The sequence below is a fragment of the Oncorhynchus keta genome, unplaced genomic scaffold (assembly GCF_023373465.1).
Source record: "Oncorhynchus keta strain PuntledgeMale-10-30-2019 unplaced genomic scaffold, Oket_V2 Un_contig_2394_pilon_pilon, whole genome shotgun sequence".
NCBI classification, from domain to species: domain Eukaryota; kingdom Metazoa; phylum Chordata; class Actinopteri; order Salmoniformes; family Salmonidae; genus Oncorhynchus; species Oncorhynchus keta.
Window position 1 is genome coordinate 131,954 of NW_026283646.1, and position 7,698 is coordinate 139,651.

Here is a 7,698-nt window from a genome sequence, read left to right on the forward strand (position 1 = left end):
GTTGTCTAGGGTATGTTTGGATCAGCTTTGAGTTGTCTAGGGTATGTCTGGATCAGCTTTGATGTCATCTTGTGTTTGTCTGTATCAACTGAGTTTCTAGGGTATATCTGGATCAGCTTTGAGTTGTCTAGGGTATGTCTGGATCAGCTTTGAGTTGTCTAGGGTATGTCTGAATCAGCTTTGAGTCATCTTGTGTTTGTCTGTATCAACTTTGAGTCGTCTTGGGGATGTCTGGATCTGCTTTGAGTCGTCCTGGGGATGTCTGGATCTGCTTTGAGTCGTCTAGGGTATGTCTGGATCAGCTTTGAGTCGTCTTGGGGATGTCTGGATCTGCTTTAAGTCGTCTAGGGTATGTCTGGATCAGCTTTGAGTCGTCTAGGGTATGTCTGGATCAGCTTTGAGTCATCTTGGGGATGTCTGGATCAACTTTGAGTCGTCTAGGGTATGTCTGTATCAGCTTTGAGTCGTCTTGGGGATGTCTGGATCTGCTTTGAGTCGTCTAAGGTATGTCTGGATCAGCTTTGAGTCGTCTTGGGGATGTCTGGATCAGCTTTGAGTCGTCTAGGGTATGTCTGGATCAGCTTTGAGTCGTCTTGGGGATGTCTGGATCTGCTTTGAGTCGTCTAAGGTATGTCTGGATCAGCTTTGAGTCGTCTAGGGTATGTCTGGATCAGCTTTGAGTTGTCTAGGGTATGTCTGTATCAGCTTTGAGTCGTCTTGGGGATGTCTGGATCTGCTTTGAGTCATCTAGGGTATGTCTGGATCAGCTTTGAGTCATCTTGGGGATGTCTGGATCAACTTTGAGTCGTCTTGGGGATGTCTGGATCAGCTTTGAGTCGTCTTGGGGATGTCTGGATCAGCTTTGCACATCTGGATTTGGGGATTTTCTCCCATTCTTCCTTGCAGATTTTTTCAATCTCTGTTAAGTTAGATGGGGATTGGCCTTGAAGAGCAATCTTCAAGTTTTTCCACAGATTTTCCATGGGATTCAAGTCTGGGCTTTGGCTGGGCCACTAACAGACTTTCACATTCTTGTTCTGAATCCATTCTAGCGCTGCTTTGACTGTATGCTTGGGGTCATTATCCTGTTTGAATGTGAATCTTGTTCTCATCAATGATTTGCTTGTATTTGGTTCCATCCATTGTTCCCTCTATCCTTACCAGACTCCCTGTCCCTGCAGCTGGACAGCATCCCCATAGCATGATGCTGCCACCACCGTACTTCATGGTAGGGATGGGTTGATGAGCTGTGCCTGATTTTCTCCAGGCACAGCATTTTGCATTCAGGCCAAAGAGTCATTTTTTAAAGTTTTTGCTCTGAATCTTTCACGTGTCTTTTTGTAAACTCCAGGCGTGCTGTCATGTGCCTTTTCTCAGGAGTGGCTTCCATCTGTCCACGCTCTGGGTTATTCCATATTTTGTTTCCATTTACCAATGATGGTCTTGGAAACTTTCAACACTCTAGAAGTGTTTTCTAAATTATGTCCAAACAATTGAATTGGCCACAGGTGGACTCCAATCAAGTTGTAGTGACATCTCAAGGATAATCAAAGGAAATTGGGTGCACCTGAGCTCAATTTGGAGTGGCATATATTCCACATTTTGTTGTTACAGCCTGAATTCTACACACAATACCTCATAATGACAAAGTGAAAACATGTTTTCAGATATTTTAGCAAATCTATTGAAATTGAAAATGAAATGAGTATTCACACCCCTGAGACAATACACCTTTGGCGCTCTAAGAGCGTTGCACACCTGGATTGTACAATATTTGCAAGTTGGTTGTTCATCATTGCTAGTCAGCCATTTTCAAGTCTTGACATAGATTTTCAAGCTGATTTAAGTCATAACTGTAATTCGGCCCCTCAGGAATATTCAATGTGGTCTTGGAAAGCAACTCCAGTGTATATTTGGCCTTGTGTTTTAGGTTATTGTCCTGCTGAAAGATGAATTTGTCTCCCAGTGTCTGTTGAAAGCAGACTGAACCAGGTTTACTTTAAGGATTTTGCCAGTGTTTAGCTCCATTTAGTTTCTTTTTATGATAAAAAAAAACCCTCCTTGTCCTTGCATACCCATAACATGATGCAGCCACCACTATGATTGAACATATGAAGAGAGGCACTCAGTGATGTGTTGGATTTGCTCCAAACATAACGCTTTGTATTCAGGACATAATTCCTTTGCCAATTGTTTTGTCAGCTTTACTTTAGTGACTTATTGGAAACAGGAAGCATGTTTTGGAATATTTTTATATCTTCCTTCATTTCACACTGTCATTTAGGTTAGGATAGGGTCAACCTGCCCGCTTGACCCTATCCCCTCCTCCTCTTCTCCAGACCATTTCCGGAGACCTTCTCCCCTACCTCACCTCGCTCATCAACTCATCCCTGACCGCTGGCTACGTCCCTCCCGTCTTCAAGAGAGCGAGAGTTGCACCCCTTCTGAAAAAACCTACACTCGATCCCTCCGATGTCAACAACTACAGACCAGTATCCCTTCTCTCTTTTCTCTCCAAAACTCTTGAGCGTGCCGTCCTTGGCCAGCTCTACCGCTATCTCTCTCAGAATGACCTTCTTGATCCAAATCAGTCAGGTTTCAAGACTAGTCATTCAACTGAGACTGCTCTTCTCTGTATCACGGAGCGCTCCCGCACTGCTAAAGCTAACTCTCTCCTCTGCTCTCATCCTTCTAGACCTATCGGCTGCCTTCGATACTGTGAACCATCAGATCCTCCTCTCCACCCTCTCCGAGTTGGGCATCTCCGGCGGCCCACGCTTGATTGCGTCCTACCTGACAGGTCGCTCCTACCAGGTGGCGTGGCGAGAATCTGTCTCCTCACCACGCGCTCTCACCACTGGTGTCCCCCAGGGCTCTGTTCTAGGCCCTCTCTTATTCTCGCTATACACCAAGTCACTTGGCTCTGTCATAACCTCACATGGTCTCTCCTATCATTGCTATGCAGACGACACACAATTAATCTTCTCCTTTCCCCCTTCTGATGACCAGGTGGCGAATCGCATCTCTGCATGTCTGGCAGACATATCAGTGTGGATGACGGATCACCACCTCAAGCTGAACCTCAGCAAGACGGAGCCCCTCTTCCTCCCGGGGAAGGACTGCCCGTTCCATGATCTCGCCATCACGGTTGACAACTCCATTGTGTCCTCCTCCCAGAGCGCTAAGAACCTTGGCGTGATCCTGGACAACACCCTGACGTTCTCAACTAACATCAAGGCGGTGTCCCGTTCCTGTAGGTTCATGCTCTACAACATCCGCAGAGTACGACCCTGCCTCACACAGGAAGCGGCGCAGGTCCTAATCCAGGCACTTGTCATCTCCCGTCTTGATTACTGCAACTCGCTGTTGGCTGGGCTCCCTGCCTGTGCCATTAAACCCCTACAACTCATCCAGAACGCCGCAGCCCGTCTGGTGTTCAACCTTCCCAAGTTCTCTCACGTCACCCCGCTCCTCCGCTCTCTCCACTGGCTTCCAGTTGAAGCTCGCATCCGCTACAAGACCATGGTGCTCGCCTATGGAGCTGTGAGGGGAACGGCACCTCAGTACCTCCAGGCTCTGATCAGGCCCTACACCCAAACAAGGGCACTGCGTTCATCCACCTCTGGCCTGCTCGCCTCCCTACCACTGAGGAAGTACAGTTCCCGCTCAGCCCAGTCAAAACTGTTCGCTGCTCTGGCCCCCAATGGTGGAACAAACTCCCTCACGACGCCAGGACAGCGGAGTCAATCACCACCTTCCGGAGACACCTGAAACCCCACCTCTTCAAGGAATACCTAGGATAGGGTAAGTAAGGGTAAGTAATCCTTCTCACCCCCCTTCTCCCCCAACAAGATTTAGATGCAAGTGGCTGTTCCACTGGTTGTCATAAGGTGTATGCACCAATTTGTAAGTCGCTCTGGATAAGAGCGTCTGCTAAATGACTTAAATGTAATGTAAATGTAGTATAGTGGAGTAACTACAATGTTGTTGATCCATCCTCAGTTTTCTCCTACCACAGCCATTAAACTCTGTAACTGTTTTAAAGTCACCATTGGCATCTTTGTGAAATCCCTGAGCGTTTTCCTTCCTCTCCGTCAACTGAGTTAGGAAGGACACCTGCATCTTTGTGAAATCCCTGAGCGTTTTCCTTCCTCTCCGTCAACTGAGTTAGGAAGGACACCTGCATCTTTGTGAAATCCCTGAGCGTTTTCCTTCCTCTCCGTCAACTGAGTTAGGAAGGACACCTGCATCTTTGTGAAATCCCTGAGCGTTTTTTCCTTCCTCTCCGTCAACTGAGTTAGGAAGGACACCTGCATCTTTGTGAAATCCCTGAGCGTTTTCCTTCTTCTCCGTCAACTGAGTTAGGAAGGACACCTGCATCTTTGTGAAATCCCTGAGCGTTTTCCTTTCTCTCCGTCAACTGAGTTAGGAAGGACACCTGCATCTTTGTGAAATCCCTGAGCGTTTTCCTTTATCTCCGTCAACTGAGTTAGGAAGGACACTTGCATCTTTGTGAAATCCCTGAGCGTTTCCCTTCCTCTCCAGTAATTGAATTAGGAAGGAGGCCTGTATCTTTGTAGTAACTGGGTGTATTGATACACCATCCAAAGTGTAATAAATAACAGCTCAAAGGGATGTCTGTTTTTGTTGTTGTTGTTGACCAATCTACCAATAGGTGATCTTCTTTGCTTGGCATTGGAAAACCTCCCTGGTCTTTGTGGTTAAATCTGTGTTTGAAATTCACTGAGCGACCTTATAGATAATTGCATGTGAGGGGTACAGCGATGAGGTAGTTATTTTAAAATCTGGTTAAGTGTGCCTTGAATTTTAATAAATCCCTGACGGTGTAACCAGCAAAGCACCCCAACACCATGATGTCCTGATTCACGCAGTCTCCTCTGAACAGTTGATGTGGAGATGTATCTGTTACTTGAACTCTGTGAAGCATTTATTTAGGCTACAATCTGAGGCGCTGTTAACTCTAATGAACATATCCTCTTCAGCAGAGGTAACTCTGGATCTTCCTTTGCTGTGGCGGTCTTCATGAGAGGTACTTTCATCATAGCGATTGATGGTTTTGCGAGAGTGCACTTGAAGAAACTTTCAAAGTTCTTGAAATGTTTCATTGACTGACCTTGATATCTTAAAGTCGATGATGGACTGTTGTTTCTCTTTGTTTATTTGAGCTGTTCTTGCCATAATATGGACTTGGTCTTTTTCCAAATAGGGCTGGCTACCTTCTGTATACCAACTGTACCTTGTCACAACACAACTGATTGGCTCAAACGCATTAATTGAAATGCATTCCAGGTGACTACCTCATGAAGGTGGTTGAGAGAATGCCAAAAGTGTGCAAAGCTGTCATCAAGGCAAAGGGTCACTACTTTGAAGAATCTCAAATATAAAATATATTTAGATTTGTTTAACACTTTTTTGGTTACTACATGATTCCATGTGTTATTTCATAGTTTTGATGTCTCTACTATCATTCTACAATATATAAAATAGTATAAATAAATAAAAACACTTGAATGGGTAGGTGTGTCCACACTTTTGACTGGTGCTGGATATCAGACCAGGTTTTGTTCTACAGTAAGTAGGGATGTAGAATGTGTCTAAATTGACAATGAGATAAAGTACAGCCTTGATATTCTTTTGAGGATATGCTTCTGCCAGCCTGGAATCATTATTTATTTAGACTGGAGAGAATCTGGTTTCTCCTCTGCATTAGACTTTCAACACTAGCCTGATATGTTTTAGAAGTTAGTTTTAGTTTGCTCCACAGAACGTGTAGATCAGGACTGTTTTGATCTACGTTAACTGATCTCCTACCAGATCTCCCAGGTGATAAATGAAACATTACACACGCGCCCAACACATAGGGCTGACTGTCAGTCAACCTCACAACCAGTCGTCTCCTGAGGACACTCCCCTGTGTAGTGGCAAAATGGAAGTCCCAGCGCTCCTGCCAGCGCTGCTTCCTTTCATTTCCATCATGGAATTCCACCTTGGCCTGCGTGTGCCACGCCGCCTCCAGTAACATCAGACAGACGGTGCCTGTGGATCCCACCTCTGTGGGCGCCGCCACTCTCCTGCTCTCATCCCTGTTCATCATCACACACCAGCGGGGAGTTCTTACAAGATGCTTCTCCATAAGCCCTACTGACTTCCCTCGTCTTGTCTGCTGTGTTGTGCTGAAAATATACCACTGGATTCAGAAGATCCCCTCTGTGTTGCTTAGCTAATGCTGTTAGAAATACACATTGTGATGGGCACATCACTGCTTGAAAATCCTGAAGAAATTCTTGTTTTGACAATGTATTACACAAATGGATTTGTTAGCAATCCTTTATTCAGAAATTGTATTTTTTTTTTAAATGTCTATACAGTATGTCCATGTCCACTGCAAGAGCTACTCCGTCTTGAAAGACCATAAACGGAGTTTGAGTGAAACATTATATTTTTAGAATATGGAAAAGGCTGAATTGTTTGTCTGTCTTGGGCTCTTTGAACATGTGTGTTACAGGAGCTGAATACATTGTGGGTCACCTACAGGAGGGGGTAACCTCAGTTCAGTGCTTTGTGGATCACCTACAGGAGTGGGTAACCTCAGTTCAGTGCTTTGTGGATCACCTACAGGAGGGGTAACCTCAGTTCAGTGCTTTGTGGATCACCTACAGGAGGGGGTAACCTCAGTTCAGTGCTTTGTGGATCACCTACAGGAGGGGTAACCTCAGTTCAGTGCTTTGTGGATCACCTACAGGAGGGGTAACCTCAGTTCAGTGCTTTGTGGGTCACCTACAGGAGGGTAACCTCAGTTCAGTGCTTTGTGGATCACCTACAGGAGGGGGTAACCTCAGTTCAGTGCTTTGTGGATCACCTACAGGAGGGGGTAACCTCAGTTCAGTGCTTTGTGGATCACCTACAGGAGGGGGTAACCTCAGTTCAGTGCTTTGTGGATCACCTACAGGAGGGGTAACCTCAGTTCAGTGCTTTGTGGATCACCTACAGGAGGGGGTAACCTCAGTTCAGTGCTTTGTGGGTCACCTACAGGAGGGGTAACCTCAGTTCAGTGCTTTGTGGATCACCTACAGGAGGGGTAACCTCAGTTCAGTGCTTTGTGGATCACCTACAGGAGGGGTAACCTCAGTTCAGTGCTTTGTGGATCACCTACAGGAGGGGGTAACCTCAGTTCAGTGCTTTGTGGATCACCTACAGGAGGGGGTAACCTCAGTTCAGTGCTTTGTGGATCACCTACAGGAGGGGGTAACCTCAGGTGTTGTGCTTTGCAAGAGTTGTGTTCAAATAACTGAACTTAACTAATTGGGTTTGACTTTCATTTGTCATTCGTGTGCATTTTCTTCCTGCTTAGGGTCCTGAGCTATACAGCCAACCAAATATTATCTCACTGTGCAATTATCAGCAGCACACATAAAACACACATCAGACAGTTTGAAGTCTGTGATGGAACGAAACCAAACCAAATATTAATCACACTTGGCAAAATTAGCAAGCACAGGAATAATATTAATAATTCATGATTTTAGGATAATGGTTTTGCTGACAACAAATACGTTTTCATTGGCAATCATGTTTCCTTCAGACCTAGGAGCACAGGGAAGCCGTTAGCAATCACTGTGAAGCATGTTTCCTTCAGACCTAGGAGCACAGGGAAGCAGTTAGCAATCACTGTGAAGC